This window comes from Taudactylus pleione, unplaced genomic scaffold (genome assembly GCF_031769625.1).
Source record: "Taudactylus pleione unplaced genomic scaffold, aTauple2 ptg000190l, whole genome shotgun sequence".
NCBI lineage: Eukaryota > Metazoa > Chordata > Amphibia > Anura > Myobatrachidae > Taudactylus > Taudactylus pleione.
In genome coordinates this window covers 6,293,682-6,310,624 of record NW_028284592.1, presented here as the reverse complement: position 1 = coordinate 6,310,624, position 16,943 = coordinate 6,293,682, and the positions used below count along the sequence as shown (strand labels likewise).

The window sequence follows — 16,943 nt, the reverse complement described above, 5'->3', positions numbered from 1 at the left end:
CACTGCAATTTTCAGGACGACGGCACAATATATTGTGTCAGTTGATCATATTCAATTAATAGTTGTTTTTGTACACTCTGGGCCTGATGCAGAGATGTACCCTTTAGCACAGCTAAAATATGCAAAAGCTGCAGGAGGCGTCTTTAGTAAAAAGATGTCTACTGCAGGCTTCTGTGATTCCATGCTGCGTCCAAAGATGCAGCATGTGATCAACTGCGTGAAAATCGGACATCTGCATCGGGATGTCCAGGGAAATGACGCTGCCAGGGCCAGTGAAGCTGCATCCAAGGACACAATCACTCGACATGTTCAGAAAATGGGGCTGATGCCCTCGTTATCTGGAACGCTGCCCATCGTCGTCCCCAAACGCCAGCAGCACGTCAGTCATGCTGTGGCTTTTGCGGCACTGCGAGCAACATTGCAGAAACAGACCTGCACATGTGTAGTGCGGCTCTTGCGCATGTGCAAAGCTGCAAACATTGGAATCAGGCCCTAGGTCCATCAGAATTAGGCCCTATGTGAGGTCTGCACCACATCGTACATTGCATCGTCCCACCTGACGTGCAGCACATCAGATGGGTCAATGCGATGAATGACGTGTGTAAACGATAGATTGGGTGTACACACTATACGATGGTTGTGCAGATTAATCTCATGATTGCACAGTATATATCGTATAGAGTGTACCCACCTTTATCCATGCATGCTAATAAAGTGTTTTGTCTTTAAATGCCTGTAGCAAATGGAAAGGACCTAACTTATCCCAGAATCCTGTTACTTTTGAAAATTATAATTAACTAAATGAAGTTATTGAACAGTATGAGCAGAATAGATTTCTAATTATCATTTGCTATCAGGTTAGGCTTTAATGGAGACGCACTCTCACGATCGGGGACGCGCCATAGCGTATGCACGTTTGTGGTGGGATCAGCCACAATTAACTTGGGCGCATCTGTGTCTTTTTATAGTCCCTATGAGGAGAAATAAAATTGATGAGAAGGTGAATGCCAGGAGCAATATGAGAAAATATAGGGTTAATGCAGGCTTTCGCAAACTCTGTCCTCTAGGCACCCACACAGTCTATGTTTTAAGGATATCTATGCTTGCGCACAGATGGTATAATCAAGCTGACGGGTGTGGTATGATAAGTCAACATTCAGAATGTCAACAGGTTCCGAATGTCAAAAGTCAGACGTGGACTTTGTCGACAACCAAAATATCAACATGGCTAAAACAGTGATCGCACTGAGCGAAACAATATGTAGGTCCCAGGGAGTCCTCACTTTAAAAATGTGAGGTCCTACTCCACTGTGTCCCTTCACAATTTATGCTTTTGCGCTCCCCATATGCCATCAGACCACCCCACATACCCTTCACATACTGTACACTATGGGAAGTCACATTCATATTTTCAGCACTGATGCTTCTAAATACATTGCCTTTATCTCACATAGCGAACAGGTGCAGTGCTGTGGGCAGGGAGGGAAGGTAAAGGCTGGCAGCAGTTGGGACAGTGCTCGGGGTGTGGGCAGGTAGCAGCTAAGGCAGTGCTGTGGAAAGGCAGCATTTGGAGTAGAGCTGGGGTTTGAGGCAGGGTTCAGTTGAGGCAAGGGCGGGGGTTGAGGGGGCAGGCAGTGTTGTGGGTATGGAGGAGTTAAGGACAGGCAGCAGTTGGCAGTGCTGGCTGTGGGCAGACAGCAGTTGGGGTAGAGGGGGGTAAGGGCATGCGGCAGCTGGGCTAGGGAGGAAGTAAGGGTAGATAGTATCTGGGGCAAGGAGGTGGTTAGGGGCAGGCAGTACTGGAGGCAGTGCTGCAGGTATGGAGACGGTTAGGGTAGATTGCAGTTGGAGCAGTATAGTAAGGAGGGGGTTAGTGGCATGCTGTATTGGGGGCAATAGTTTCCTTCTTTCTCTTGCTGGGAATCCCTCATCCAGCACCACTGCAATGTCCTCCGCGAAGGTGTCTTCTGAGATACTGTTGTCCTCCTTAAGCTCAATGAGCTGCAACCACCAGCTTTTCCCTCAACACCTGGGTCTCAACACCTGGGTGTAGAGCTGCAGCTCCCTCCTGGCCCAAGCAGTGTTTACATATCCGGCCTCCTGCGTATGGAGTCGGGGATGGAGTGCACGATGGTGTGTATACACCGCCCCAGGCTGCTGGAAGGGGCTTGCACCGCCGACATGATAGAGGCAACAACACTGTTGATGCAGCTGGGAGAGTCACAGGGTGACTGGTGGGAATGGTGTGCAGAACCCGAGATGATGAGGTGCAGAGCCTTGCGAGAGGAGGAGCTGTTTGCAGAGCCTATGGAGGAAGATGCAGAGCCTGGAGAGCTGGATTCAAATTGTAGAGCAGTGCACACGGCGCAGCTGAGCAGAGAGAGAGGGAGGTCTCAAGCGGCAGTTGGATGGGTAGACACTTCAGGCGGCAATTGGATGGGTAGACACTTCAGACGGCAATTGGATGAATAGACACTGCAGGATTGCTATTGGCACACACATTATATTGGTCATCAGTCACTGCGCGTCCTGTGGGACCCTCTCACTTTTCAAAACTAAAGGCTGGTACACACCAGATGGTGTCTAGTAGTGTACCGACCTCGTTAGCAACGGGACCCGGCGGGGTGCCGGCAAGTGCATACACACTTGCCAATGCCGGCAGCAATGAAGCGACGGTGGGGACTATGCTGCTTTCGGCAGCATGGCCCTCGCTAATGATGTCGCCTAAAATTGGACCTGCATGCAGATGCGACGGGCGATGTCGCTGCCGATGCATGGGATCGCACATCATCAGCGACATAGTGGGTACACAGTAGACGATGTGCTCGATATGTCGGATGCTATAATACCCCCAGTACTGCCTAAAAAGTTTGGTATATTGCTCTTTCTTTCACATTATAAAGTGAACTGTAAGGAAATGCGTGGAACAGTGGGAGTTTATTGGTATATAAATCCATTTATGGCCACGTTGTACAATACCTATACTGTAGTGTTGGAATATATTTTTAAATTTTAAGATCATTAGCCAGATCAGGGGTTCCCAAACTCGGTCCTCAAGGCACCCTAACAGTCCAGGTTTTAAGGATATCCATGCTTGTGCATAGATGGTATAATCAAACTGACTTAGGGGGGTATCCAATTAGCCCCAACAATCCGTTTTTCTCCAAAAAGTTTTCACAGATGAAAACTTTCTCCAAAAATGATTAGTGGGTTATCCTATTAGCCGTGGTTTTCGCATGTGCGAAAAATTATGTAGGAATTGGCCCAAATTTCTTTTCACCACTTCTGAGTAGGTGATAAGTTGTGTAAAACCCCTATTTCTACTTCAGGGTCCATAGGGTATCCACAGGATACCTTGGGGTATAGGTGTGACGTCAGTCATCGGGCACCATAGAGTTAAGCTTTCAGCCTCCCAGGATGCACTAGGGTCCCCCTCCTATACCCCGCCCCTGAGCCAAGGCTCCTCAGTTTAGTTTGGTGCCCGGCCGGAGTCGGGTGCACCTGTTGGAGTGGGGGCTAGAAGAGCCCCTGAAGCTTTTTCTTCATGCAGCTGTGGCTGCACATCTGGATGAACAGCATGGACAGTCAGTCCTGACGTCCATGCTGTCTTCCCTACACCCCCGCCGGTACCAGAACGCCGGTACCGATCCGGGGATGCTGGTGAGCATCTGGGGTCACAGCTAGCGGTGACCCCAGATGTTCCGGATCATGGCCGGATTCAAGGGGGACAGCAGGTAAGAAGCGGGGTCCCACGGTGGGTCCCCGCTGTCACATGGTCCAGAGTCCCCAGGCAGGGGGCTCCCTGGGGACTGGCTGCAGCGTGGAGCCACGTATTGAACCTGTGCTTCCACTACCCTCTGGGACAGCGGACCGCAGCAGAGCGGCAGCGCTGCGGCGTCCCGGGGGTTAAATGCATGCCAGGGGAGCGCGCCTTCCCTGTCTCACAGCCAGCGCCTCCCCCGCTGCACACAGCCCTCTCTGCACACTGCCGACTGGTCCTGTAGCAGCGCTCCTCCCCCAGGCCAGCCTCCTCTCTGCTCCTCGGCGGCCATCTTTCCAACGCATGGTGAACGCTGCTGCTGTAGTTGAGTGATCAGCGCTGTTAGTGCAGGAATTGATTTTTCTTTGCATTGTATGTGACTGTGCTAGCGCTGCTGCCTGTAACTTTTCTTCTAACTGTCAGCTTTTTTACTGTCCCTGTCCTTTCTGCTAAGCCCTTGCGGTGCGGTGCTGCAGGGTGGTCTCTCGCCTATTTAATAAATAATTGGTGAGAGGGGTCACATACTTGGTGCCATCATGTCTGAAAGTGATTTTCCTCTCCGACTACAGTGTGCTACGTGTAAAGTACCGTTAGCGGAGGGGGAGGGTAGCGCGGAGGGCCTCTGCCGGCAGTGTTTGTCTATGGCGCGGCCTATTACGGTTACAGCACCGGTACAGGAGCCGCCCTGGGCTTGTTTCGCTCAGGCGCTTACAACCTTAGTGGGCCAGTTAGCTCCGCAGCCCGCGTTTCCGCCGAAGGGTTTGTCCCAGCGGTCAGTGGTGTCGTCACCCATGCAGGGTTTCCCACGACAATTGGTGGTACCCCACAGTCTCCCTATTTCCCCGCTCCCGGTTTCTCAGGAGCCGGCGTGGGTTAACTCCCTGACGAGTTCTGTACAGCACTTGTCGGATGTGTTGCAAGGGGAGTCTGTGATGCGGCCACATAAACGGTCGGTGGCGTCTCTGTCCGCTCCTTATGAGGATGACGAGGGGACGTCTGATGATGGGGAGATTCTGGATCCTTACGATCAGGAACCTCTCCATACTAAGGATGCTGACGCTAAGTCCAAGGTATATATTCCTGGACTTATTCGGGCAGTCCGCTCAGCCTTGGTGATTGAGGACGAAGTTCCCCCAGCGGCTAAATCCAAGTATGCCTTTTTTAAAGATATGAAGGGCGATGCCACAGTCTTTCCTCTTTCGGGTCAGTTAGTGGACCATTTAGAGGAGGCGTGGAAACAGCCTGGCAAAAGATACCAGCCGCAGAGGCGCCTGGCAGTGGCTTATCCGTTCGCGGATAATTATTTTGCAAAGTGGGAATCCCCTCCACAGGTGGATTCTCACGTGACCCGTCTTGTCCGTAGTGCCACATTGCCGATGCCATCCATGTCCTCCCTTAAGGATGCTATGGACCGCAAGGTGGAGATCTGCCTGAAGTCCGCTTATTCCCTTGCGGGGGGGCAGCACGGCCGGCTATGGCCATTTGCTGGGTTGCCAGAGCGATGGAGCGCTGGGCGGATTCATTAGAGGCGTCTTTTGATTCCTACTGTCCGGCCGAACAGGCGGAGTTGATTGGTAATCTCCGTGATTCGGCCACTTATATCAACGAGGCGGCCTTAGACATTAGTACTCTGGTGTCTAGAATTTCTTCAGCAACGGTGGCTGCTCGTCACACCTTGTGGCTGCGATCCTGGAAGGCGGACGCAGATTCCAAAAAGGGTTTGGAGGCGTTGCCCTTTACCGGAGAAGTTCTCTTCGGTCCGGATCTGGATAAGATTGTGGCCACGCAGGCGGCAGCCAAATCTGCTTGTCTCCCGTCGGCCGCTGCTCCTTCTGGTTCTGGACCATCGTCCGTTCGGTCTTATAGGGCCCAGGGCAGGCCCAAGCCACAGTTTTTTCCTCGACAGGCTGGCCCTAAGAAATCGGCCAAGCCCCGGAAGCAGGCATGGAGTACCAGACGTCCGGCCCCTATGCCAAATGACAAGCCTGCGGCCTGACGGTCCGGGGCCTCCCTTTGGGGGATCCCAAAGTGGGAGGCCGTCTGCTGCAGTTCGCCCAGTGTTGGTCGGTCACTACGACAGACACTTGGGTTCTCGAGGTGGTCTCCCACGGGTACGCCCTCTCTTTCCGGCACAGACCCCTGGCTCGATTCTTCACCACGGGTCTACCATCAGACCAGAACAAGGCTACGGAGCTGCGGAAGGTATTGCACACTATGCTCCAGGCTGGAGTTATAGTGCCTGTTCCATTCTCCCAGAGGGGCCAGGGTTTCTATTCAAATGTTTTTTTGGTACAGAAACCCAATGGGTCGTATCGTCCGATTCTCAACCTCAAAGCTCTCAACAAGTCTTTGCGGGTACCGAAGTTTCGGATGGAGACCCTACGGTCCATCATTCTGGCGCTGGAACCTGGGGACTACATGGTGTCATTGGACATACAGGACGCTTACCTGCATGTCCCTATTCTTTTGCGCCATCAACAGTTCCTCAGGTTTGCAATCCGCAGCGACCACTTCCAGTTTCGGGCGTTACCTTTTGGCCTGGCGACAGCACCACGTGTGTTCACCAAGGTGATGGCGGTCATGTCGGCTTCTCTGCGGCTACAGGGAGTCCGCATGTTGCCGTACTTGGACGACCTTTTATTGGTGGCAGGATCTCCAGAGCTCCTTCTATGCCACTTGGACCTGACCATTGCGATACTGCAACGGCACGGCTAGCTAATCAACTGGCAGAAGTCCACTCTAATCCCGTCTCGGCGTATTCTGCACCTCGGAGCCTTATTGGACTCGGAACAGCAAAGGATCTTTGTGACGGGGGAAAAGATCTCTGCTTTACAGTCGAGGGTGCACAGTTGTCTGCACAGCCGCCGGGTGTCTCTACACTCGGCGATGAGGTTACTGGGCTCCATGGTGTCGGTGTTCGACATGGTGGAATATGCCCAGTTTCACTCCAGACCTCTGCAGCACCTGATCCTGTCCAAGTGGAACGGGCTGCCTCAGTCTCTGAAGTCCCAGACGATTGTGCTCACCCCGGAGGTTCGCCTGTCCCTTGCCTGGTGGTTACAAACGACCCATCTCAGCAAGGAACGTCCGTTCTGGGTTCCAAATTGGGTCCTGTTGACAACGGACGCCAGTCTTCGGGGCTGGGGAGCAGTTTCGGGTCCACACTTGTTCCAGGGCAGGTGGACGCCGACAGAAGCGGAGCTTCCCATCAATATCTTGGAACTCCGTGCGGTCTTCAATGCTCTCCAGCAGGCACATCGGGTTCTCCAGGGTCGTCCGGTACAGGTCCAGTCGGACAACGCTACCACCGTGGCCTACATAAACAGGCAAGGAGGAACCCGAAGTCGGGCGGCTCTCGTGGAGGTCTCTCGGATCCTGGTATGGGCGGAGCGCAATCTTCCGGCCATATCAGCGGTCTTCATCCCGGGAGTGCTAAATTGGGAGGCGGACTTTCTAAGTCGCCAGAACGTTCATCCGGGGGAATGGTCCCTGCACCCGGACGTTTTTCAACTGCTGGTGGACAGATGGGGTCTTCCAGAGATCGACCTCAATGCGTCCCGGCACAACAACAAGTTGCCGTTGTACGGGTCTCGCACAAGAGACGAAGGGGTGTCTCAGGTGGATGCTCTTTATGTCCGGTGGACGTTCCGGTTCGCATACCTGTTCCCTCCGGTCTCCCTTCTTCCACGGGTAATCCGGAAAGTCAAACAGGAAGGAGGGACGCTCCTGTTGATAGCTCTCGCGTGGCCCAGACGGAACTGGTTCTCAGACCTTCAGGGTCTGTCCGTGGACAGTCCTCTGCGGTTGCCGCTACGACCGGACCTTCTGTCACAGGGTCCTTGTCTTCACCCGGACCTGACTCGGCTGTCTTTGACGGCGTGGCTGTTGAGACAGCCATGCTGAGGTCCAGGGGGTTTTCCAGCTCTGTGGTGCGTACCATGTTACGAGCTCGGAAGCCGTCTTCCGCGAGGATATACCATCGCGTGTGGCATACGTTCTTGCAGTGGTGTCGACCGAGAGGTTATGCACCGCGGGAATTTCGTCTGTCTCGTATACTCGCCTTCCTACAAGCGGGACTAGATCATGGGCTTCGCCTTGCTTCTTTGAAGGTACAGGTTTTGGCCCTGTCTGTCTGGTTTCACCGTAGGATTGCTACAATCCCGGATGTGCGCACCTTTATGCAGGGTGTTCTCCGTATTCAGTCGCCCTTTGTTCCACCTGTGGCGCCTTGGGATTTGGCTGTGGTCCTGAGGGCTCTCCAGTGACCGCCGTTTGAACCACTGGGCTCAGTGGATCTTAAATGGCTAACAGCTAACACTGTTTTCCTTCTGGCTATTGCTTCGGCCAGACGTGTTTCTGATTTAGGGGCTCTTTCTTGTAAACCCCCTTTCTTGGTTTTTCATGGGAACAGGGCAGTGCTCCGCACTCGGCCCGAGTTTCTTCCCAAAGTTGTTTCCCAGTTTCATGTTAACGAGGAAATCGTTGTTCCGGCCTTTAACTCACCTGGTCTTTCAGTGGGTGAGGCCTCTTTGGATGTCGTGCAACTTATGTTTAGGAAGTCGGACGCCTTGTTTGTCCTCTATGGCTTCCGTAAAAAGGGTTGGCCTGCTTCAAAGCAAACTTTGGCGGCCTAGATCCGTATGGCTATTTCTGAAGCTTATCTTCATTAAGGCCTGCCAGTTCCTCCTTCTGTGAAGGCTCATTCCACTAGGTCTGTGGGTCCTTCGTGGGCAGCTCGACGTAGTGCCTCTGCAGTCCAGATCTGCAAGGCTGCTACGTGGTCCTCTGTCCATACCTTCGTGAGGTATTACAGGTTTGACACCTTCTCCTCTCAGGATGCTTCCTTCGGGCGGCGGATTCTCCTTTCTGCACAGGAGTGTCCCCACCCTTAAAGGATACTGCTTTGGGACATCCCCAAGGTATCCTGTGGATACCCTATTGACCCTGAAGTAGAAAATATGAGATATGGTAAGAACTTACCCTTGTTATCTCTATTTCTACGAAGTCCATAGTGTTCCACAGGACTCCCGCCCTGTCGCACCTGTGCTGCAGATGGGCTTTGCTCTGGTCACCGGTTTTTCCGTCTCCCTCTGGTGAGAGTGTGATTCTTGTGTGTGTCCAGATCTTTTTTCTCTCTCTTCCTTCTCCTCCTCCGGCCTTTGGCTTGGTAACTAACTGAGGTGCCTTGGCTCGGGGGCGGGGTATAGGAGGGGGACCCTAGTGCATCCTGGGAGGCTGAAAGCTTAACTCTATGGTGCCCAAATAAATGACGTCACGCCTATACCCCAAGGTATCCTGTGGAACCCTATGGACTTCATAGAAATAGAGATAACAAGGGTAAGTTCTTACCATATCTCATATTTTTTTGCTAAAAATGGCTGGAGTTGGTGCATAACCACTGGGGCACCCTCCTTAATGACTAAGGCAGAAATATTTTTAATTAGCTTCATTTGGCCAATAATGATGTCATTTTTAGGTTAAAGTAAAATGTTTTGGAAATGGGTTTAATGGGCAAATTGTCCGAAAAGTTTTCTCTGGAGAAATGTTATCATTATTGCAGCCAATTGGATACCCCTCTAAGGTGCAGCGTTCCCGCTAGGCTGCTTTAGCAGGGCGCCGTGCCCTGCCCGCTTTTCACATGGGGATATGCGCCCTGTCCAGATACAGAATGCCGGTTTGCCCCCTGCGTTTTTCCTGAGCAAGCCGACACAAACAGCCTGGGAGCAGGCGGAGCAAAGGGCCGTGGGCCCGGCTATTCCACAGTCCTCAGGAGGCACGCCGCACACCAATCAAAGAATAAGAGGGAGGTTTTTGGTAATCTGATCTACTCAGTATTACAGGTGCGGTTCCGTCGCTGCTTACAAGCCGGCAGCCTGTGCATCGTGACGGAGAGAGGCAGGGCGCTGGGCTCCACAAACTGGTGTGCGGACTTCGCAAGTGCTCAGGACCAAGTGCTGCCCTGATGCAAACCTAGAAAATCAGTTTCCTGTATAAAGGGCACCTGGAGAGTATAAAAGGTGTCCTAAATCAACAATCACTGACCACTATTACCACCACATACTGACCCCAGTAGGTAGGGGTGCATGGTACTTTTGCTAGATTCCAATGTGTCATGAAAACTATTGCTGTAAAATTTGTGTCTGACAAGTTTACAGTGTTCACAAAGTGCTGGGCACTGTCATTGCATAGCACATTAGTGACCAGCATAACTCTAACTTCAAGTTATGTTTGCGGCTGTACACATGAGATCATTTAAGGAATTAAATATTGGTAAGGCTGCATTTGTGGGGTCTTATGGGCTTGTGGGGTGGTCAAAAGCTGGGCATGCCTTAGAGTGATGAAAATGGGTGCGTACCATGAGGCCACACCCCCGTCATACTAGACCATGCTCCCTTCCAGTGCATACGTTGAAGGAGCGTGTAGGAAAAAAATGTGCCCTTAAAAATTAAAAAGTGCCCTCCTTGGTGATCAACACTCTGCCCTAAAAAAAATCCTAGAGTGAACACGAAAGGTACTAATTAAGTCACCTGTGCTGCATTGCCCTAGCTATGTTTTAGGATTAACCAAAGAAACTTTGACAAGCGATACATTATAACAATATTCTAAAATGGCCTGTACAGATTTGTTGGTACCGCTTAGAAAAGATAATAAATAATTGGATTATAGTGATATTTTAAACTAATTGCACACACGTCTTCAATATTTTGATCAGTCATTTAGCCTATTTAAATGGAGAATAGTAGTCACTTTGCTGTTTGGTATCACCGGGTGTACAACACTGAACATGGACCAGAGAAAATAGGAAAAGAAGAGAGTTGTCTGAGGAGATCAGAAAGACTATTATAGACAAGCATGTTCAAGGTAAACTACACAATTAAAAAGGACAAGGGAACCTGACGTACCATACTCACTTCAATGAAGTGCATATACACACTTCACACTGGCTGCAGGGCCAGTGCTGGTTTTAAATATAGGGGGGGGGAAATTACGTAGGGGTCCCCCTATATTTAAAACCAGCACCGGACCCAAACCGAACAGGATGTAATACCACAGCCAGGAGACCCTATTACCGGGTTTCCAGGGCCAAAGCATTCTCACCCCCCAAGCCAGTCAGGCCAAGCTGGGGATCTCAGGGGAGGTGGGGACCCCCACAAGAAGGGGTCCCCCCTCTCCCGAAACCCCAGGCTTGGTCTGAAGCCCAGGGCTCTTCCCCACACCTGGGATTTGGGTATGGGAGTAATAATGTGCAAAATAGTAGAAAACTATTGTATTTTACAGTGGAACTACAGGTGCCAGCATGCCTGCCTTTTTTGCACTTGTGGAACTACAAGTGCCAGCAGGCGGCCTGCAAGTACCCCCACTGTAAAATAAATAGTTAAAAAAACAGTATATGCATTTCATTGAAGTGAGTATGGTACGTCAGGTTCCCTATATATGCACATGAGGAGAAGTCTCTGCTATCCTTACTACATCCGTTTGATTATAAACGTACTACACATTGTTGCCTTCCTAATTTTTGTCTTTCATGTATAAACATTGTGGAAAAGGAATTAACCAGGACATTTGAACAGATCTGAAGGACGTCCATTTCTGGCTATAAGCATAGATGTGATTTATATTGATGTGCTGTTTTTTTCCCAAACCTTGAGGGTAAAGTGCCTATATTTTTTTTGTCCTTTTTATTGTGTAGATTATTTGTTTAGTCCTGTTTTTTGTGCAGGATTAGGGCAAAATTGGGCTGCTGAAATATACCTATTTTTGCGCCATTGATATACTTTATCTTTTGATATACTTATGTTAAAGGTAAAGGCTGTACGATCAAGCCGCTTGATGTTTCTGTGACTACAGCTGAAAATATTATTTAGTCTATGGGACTGTCGCCAACCTCCCTGGACGTGGCCATAAGAGGAAAATCGACCCCAGATTAGACAAAAGGCAAGTGAGACTGGTAGAAAAAAAGTCAAAGAAAAAATGAACTCCAAGGTCTGTCAGTGTCTGATGGCACCATTCAACACTTTTTGAGCTACAGTGTGTCCCATGGAAGAAGACCAAGGAGAACTCCACATTTGAAAAAATAAAGTCGGACTGGAATTTACTAAAACGCATATTGACAAGCCACAATGCTTCTGGGAGGAAGTCCTCTGGGCAGATGAGTCAAAACTGGAGTTTATTGGCAAGTTACATTAACTCTATGGGCCTAATTCAGATTGTATGAAAAAAACATGATGGTGCAGAACCTGGGGGTGAGGTGATGCGTCGGAATCGGGCAAATCGTTTAAAATATCACCATGTGTGTAGGCACCTTAACAGTCATGTACTTACATGGGTGATTCTTATAGGTCAGCTTAATTCGTCAAAATTGGTCTTATAGTCAGGGTGACGTATAAAGGAATCGGTACCTCCCAATGCACTTTTATGCAGAGACATTTCCTGCTGGTAAACATGGTGGAGTCACCAGGGGTATTAAGTGCTGCACTTAGTACTCCCCAACAGTGAGTAGCATGAGTTGTCCCAGAATACTGATTGTTTATTCAGTGCATCTGATTTTACCTTCTTTCTTTTTACCTTACCTAGAAAAAACAATGAAGTTACTGCTCTGTAATGTCAGAAAGACAGATGTTATGTACGCTCACTAAAATGAGATTGATAATCCTGAAATGATTTATTGCAGTCGTGTGTCCAAAACCTACTTCATTGCAAAGGATTTATAAGAAAAACCATTTGCAATAATGTTTATTCCAAATCCATGGTCAGATATATAATGTATAATGCTCCCTGTCTTTCAGGTATGATAAATGTTTTTAGCTTACGGCCTATGGGAACCTCCAGTGTTACATTTGCATGACTTCTGTAACCATAGCTCTGACCTATTTATAAGCTTTTTTTTAAAAATGTGTTTTGTGTGTTGATGTTTAATAAAAGTGCTGCCTTTTGGAGTTTCACTGGGATGTCCATGAAATAGATTAATCTGTACAAATGTAGATTTGGACTATAAAATAACAGGCAATTCAGGCAGGGAGGAAGCTCTATGTCAGGGCAAGAAGATTAGTCACAATGTGCTAAGCTAGGCTCTTGTTCCCTTGATCAAATAATTTGTATCACTGTCTCTCTAACACTAGAAATGAAAAATAAAATTCTCTTTAACAAATAGATTTAACATTGATTTTTATAAACTTCACTTTAAGAGTCTGGTTGGGTCTATTCCAAATTATTTTTTACTGCGCAGTAAGGAAAACGGGCAAGAGAAACAGCTTGGTGGGGTCAGCTCTCAGGGTCATGAACCATTGTCACTTAGCCATTATTTTTGTCAATGTGTCATTTTCTCCTACCTCCTAAATATCATTTGTAGTGACTTTGCAGCTTCTCTGTTTCAAAGCAAAATACATTTAAATTAACATGTCAAAAATATTTACTAACATATTATTATTTTATTTTATGGTATACAATTTGCTGTACAAGAAGAAGCTTCCATTGCTTGTGTACAGTTCACATATATCTTTTTGTTTGATGCAAGGTTCAATCTGTAGTGTAAATTGTACGGATATTATAATGGTGCGTACACACGGTACGATAAAAATGCACGATATGAACGATATCATTCATATTGTTATCGTTCAGATCATTAATTTTTTGATGCCTTCCAACCCTCAAACGACCAGCGATGCGGAAACTCTTATGGACAATAATGATATCGTCCATCAGCCGTGTATGCAGGCCAACCTGACCGATATCGTTGATCGCGGGTCGCTGGCCCTTCGTTGGTGGTGTGCTGGATGAGCGATATCGATCATCCAGTAGACCGGTAAGGTGCAGAGAGATCAGACCGTTCATACATACAGTCACAGACCTCTATGGTGACTTCTAATGACATTGGGGGAGATGTACGAAGCCCAGAAACGGTATCAGCGCACGTCATGTGCGCTGATACCGCTTCTCCCCGATGTATGATCGGGGGTCTGGGCGGTAAATGACGGGTGCTGTGCGCCCCTGTCATTATCGGCGCTGCTATCTATAATATAGCAGCGCCGACGGCAGGGCCATGTACGAACGGTCATAACGCATGACCGTTTGGCCGGCTGTAGCTGTCGTTAATGACAGCTACAGCCTGGCGTTAGCCTATCCCCACAGCAGGGACAGCGCTGTCCCTGCTGCGGCGGCTGCCGGCTCCACGCGGGGATCTCGCGATACTTGCGAGATCCCGCGCATGCTCAGTGGAGCCGGCCGGGAGAGAGACACAGCGCATCAGCACTAGGCTGATGCGCTGCTGTCTCCAACGGGTAGCGCCAGAGGGGGGAGTTAACGCTCCCCCTCTCCGGCCGATGAGATGTTTATACATCTCATCGGTAGTGCTTCCTGCTTCGCCTCGGTAAAGAGGCGAAGTGGGAAGCGTTATAGCGGCACGTTAAGTGCGGCTATAATACATCTACCCCATTATGACCTAAATAGACTAGTATAAATTATCTCTTTAATACTAAAATTGTTTTTTAAAAATGTTCGCAATCACAAATTAATGAAATGGGTATATAAGGGTTATGTTTTGTCATTTTCAAGAGGTCTGAATGTGAGATCATGTACAAGCAAGATGTGTGTGAAATGTAGTTTTGTAAATACTACACCTGGTTACTGTTTTCGCCAAAGACCAAAGTCTTTCTGTGCAAAGCATGCCCAATTGTGGCAAATGGCTTATTCTGAAAGTTTTCAGGATGGAATATGTTGTGCTTTTGCTAAAGCTGTATTCATTATTAGGCTGAAATAGAGCCTATTCATTTAAGAATGTAATGGGAAAGTATGAACACTATGAGGAAGGAAAGAGATGAATACTGTTAATGCTTGTCATTTTTTGTCCTTTTGTAAAGTCTTCCACAAATCAGCAGCTGCAATTGTGTTAAGGGAAAATATGAAAAGATCAGCAAGTTCTGACATCTGAACAATTATATTAAGTTTTTTTTCTTGTACAAAAAACTTGAGTATATTATTGCCTAATATGAATTTTATATTATTTTCTGAAAAACAAAAGTACAAGAGGATGAATGTATTGTGTAGCCTTTCTGCATGGAGGTTCTACTTGTCCCCAAGTCACTGAATATGTATTATTACATCTTCTACCCTGCAGATTTATGCTAAAAGTATCATAGTGTTTCTGACAGCTCATGTGTGACATGAATAGAAGCCATATTTCTCACAGCAGATAATATAAAAGATTTTTTCTCTCCTGATAGTGCTGATAGGGCTATATTTCTTCAGTGTCATGGCAGTTTGAGATTCTGATGGCAACATATTGTTTGTGGGTCAGTGATTTTGTCTAAAACAGTAGCTTGGAACAGAATAGCAGAGGTTAATTAAGTATGTCTATCAACACAGACAGATATAGATGTTTCCTCTCACAGCCATGCCAGCATTTGCAATGATTTAAGCCAATGTCTTGTCTGTCCCCCCCCTTTTTTTAATACCACAGTACGTGCTTCAGGTTTAGAACAGACTACAGGAGTTTCCATTAAGGTGCTTTATAGAGGTATTTTCACCAGACACTAGAAAACTCTGCCATAGTTCATCTCTGAACCTATTGCATATTTTCTTACACAAGAGGTGTATTATATCTTTGTATGTGTTTGTGTGATTAGGTTACTAATATTCATAGTGCCAAAAGTAAACTAATATTTACACTTGTACTTTTTGGTGTGTTTCTCATGTAATGAATCATGAATTAATTTATGGCTAAGTTGTAAAGAACAAAACATTAGCACTGTCGTACCCATGCTTGTGTTAAGCTCTCAGTTAGATACACTCTTCTCCACACATTGCACATTTGTTGCTTTTTTGCTGTGTTTCATTGTTGCATTGACAGTAATGGTACTAAACTAAAGACTTGTCATAGCATTTTCTGCTTTGGGCTTGGCCACCCATTGTAACAAGTTTTTCTCTGTCAGATGCACTGTTCATTGGATGAAGTCAGTAAGCGCTCAATTGTATGAGTGGATGGGTGTGATGGAAAGGTGTATCTGGGACATGCCAATGAAGGTCATGCTTACCTGGGACCAACTTTACATAAGATATAAAGCTAGAAATTGGTTCTGCATTGTTTGTTCGGTTCTTGTGTACTTTACGGACTCATTGCAGAGAGAACCCAATGAATGTTTTAAATGGTACTTGTGTACTTTACGTATATAAGTACCGAAAGTTGTCCCCACCTAAAGAAGAAAGTTGTCCCCTCGTGGGCTCACTGCGCTCGACACACTTCGGGCTCGGCAAGGTTATATTCCCACTCTATGCCCACTTGGATGGTAGGGAATGACGCTGGGCACTGGCTGATTACGTCAGGGGCGTGCCTGTGAACGCTGCTGCGATTCCATTCGCAATCCATTACTTCAGAGGCCATTTTTAGATAGATTAGAGGAGAATAGATAGAGAAGACCCTTAACTACCACAAATGTCAATGGTATGACTGATTTTGTGTGGATGTTGGAGTGTTTGCAATCTCTATCGCAAATGCTCAAACCACGGAGCTTGATAGTGGATGTCTCACCTTTCGTACACTCCATAGCACAGTGGAGCACAGAAGGAAGTGCTGAGATAGGCATTTGCATATTCCTGCAACCGTTATTGCGAGAGCGGCCGCATTACCAACCATCTATGAGTCAGGCCTACTATTGAGTAGATAAAAGGGTGCCCTGGGTGTGTGGTTTATTTACTAAGTGGCAGCTTGTAGAAACCACCTTTTCCTGTCATGTTTAAGATCAAAATATAACAGGGCAATAATTTTAATAGCAAAACACCCCATGTTTGGCTATTAAAAGCATTGTCCATAGTAAATAAACCCTTGTGACACCAACTGTCAAGTATGGAGGAGAATGGTCTGGGGCTCTTTTACTGGATCCCGAGTGACTTGCACAGAGTGACTGGCTCCCTGAATCAAAAAGGCTAGCACAGCTTTTTTCAGCACCATTCTGTACCCTCTCGCCTCTGCCTGGTTCGTCAAGGGTTCATCCTACAGCAAGATAATGACCCAAAACATTGCTTCAGGTTATGTCAAAACTTAATTTTAGGAACTAGACAGCAGGCTTCCAATCATATAACGGGCAGCATAGTTTCCAGACTTAAACCCCTGCAATAGGTGGTTACTTTAAAGAGACAAAAAGTTTGATACATTTTTTAAAATTCTATGATTTTTAAAAAAAATTTAAAA

General features: G+C 47.7%; 1 protein-coding gene across 1 annotated transcript in view; it reads left to right on the top strand.

Moving 5' to 3' along the window:
- The window catches only part of DMRT1 (doublesex and mab-3 related transcription factor 1), a 170,507-nt gene that overhangs the window by 69,630 nt on the left and 83,934 nt on the right, over window positions 1–16,943 (top strand). The window lies entirely within an intron of this gene.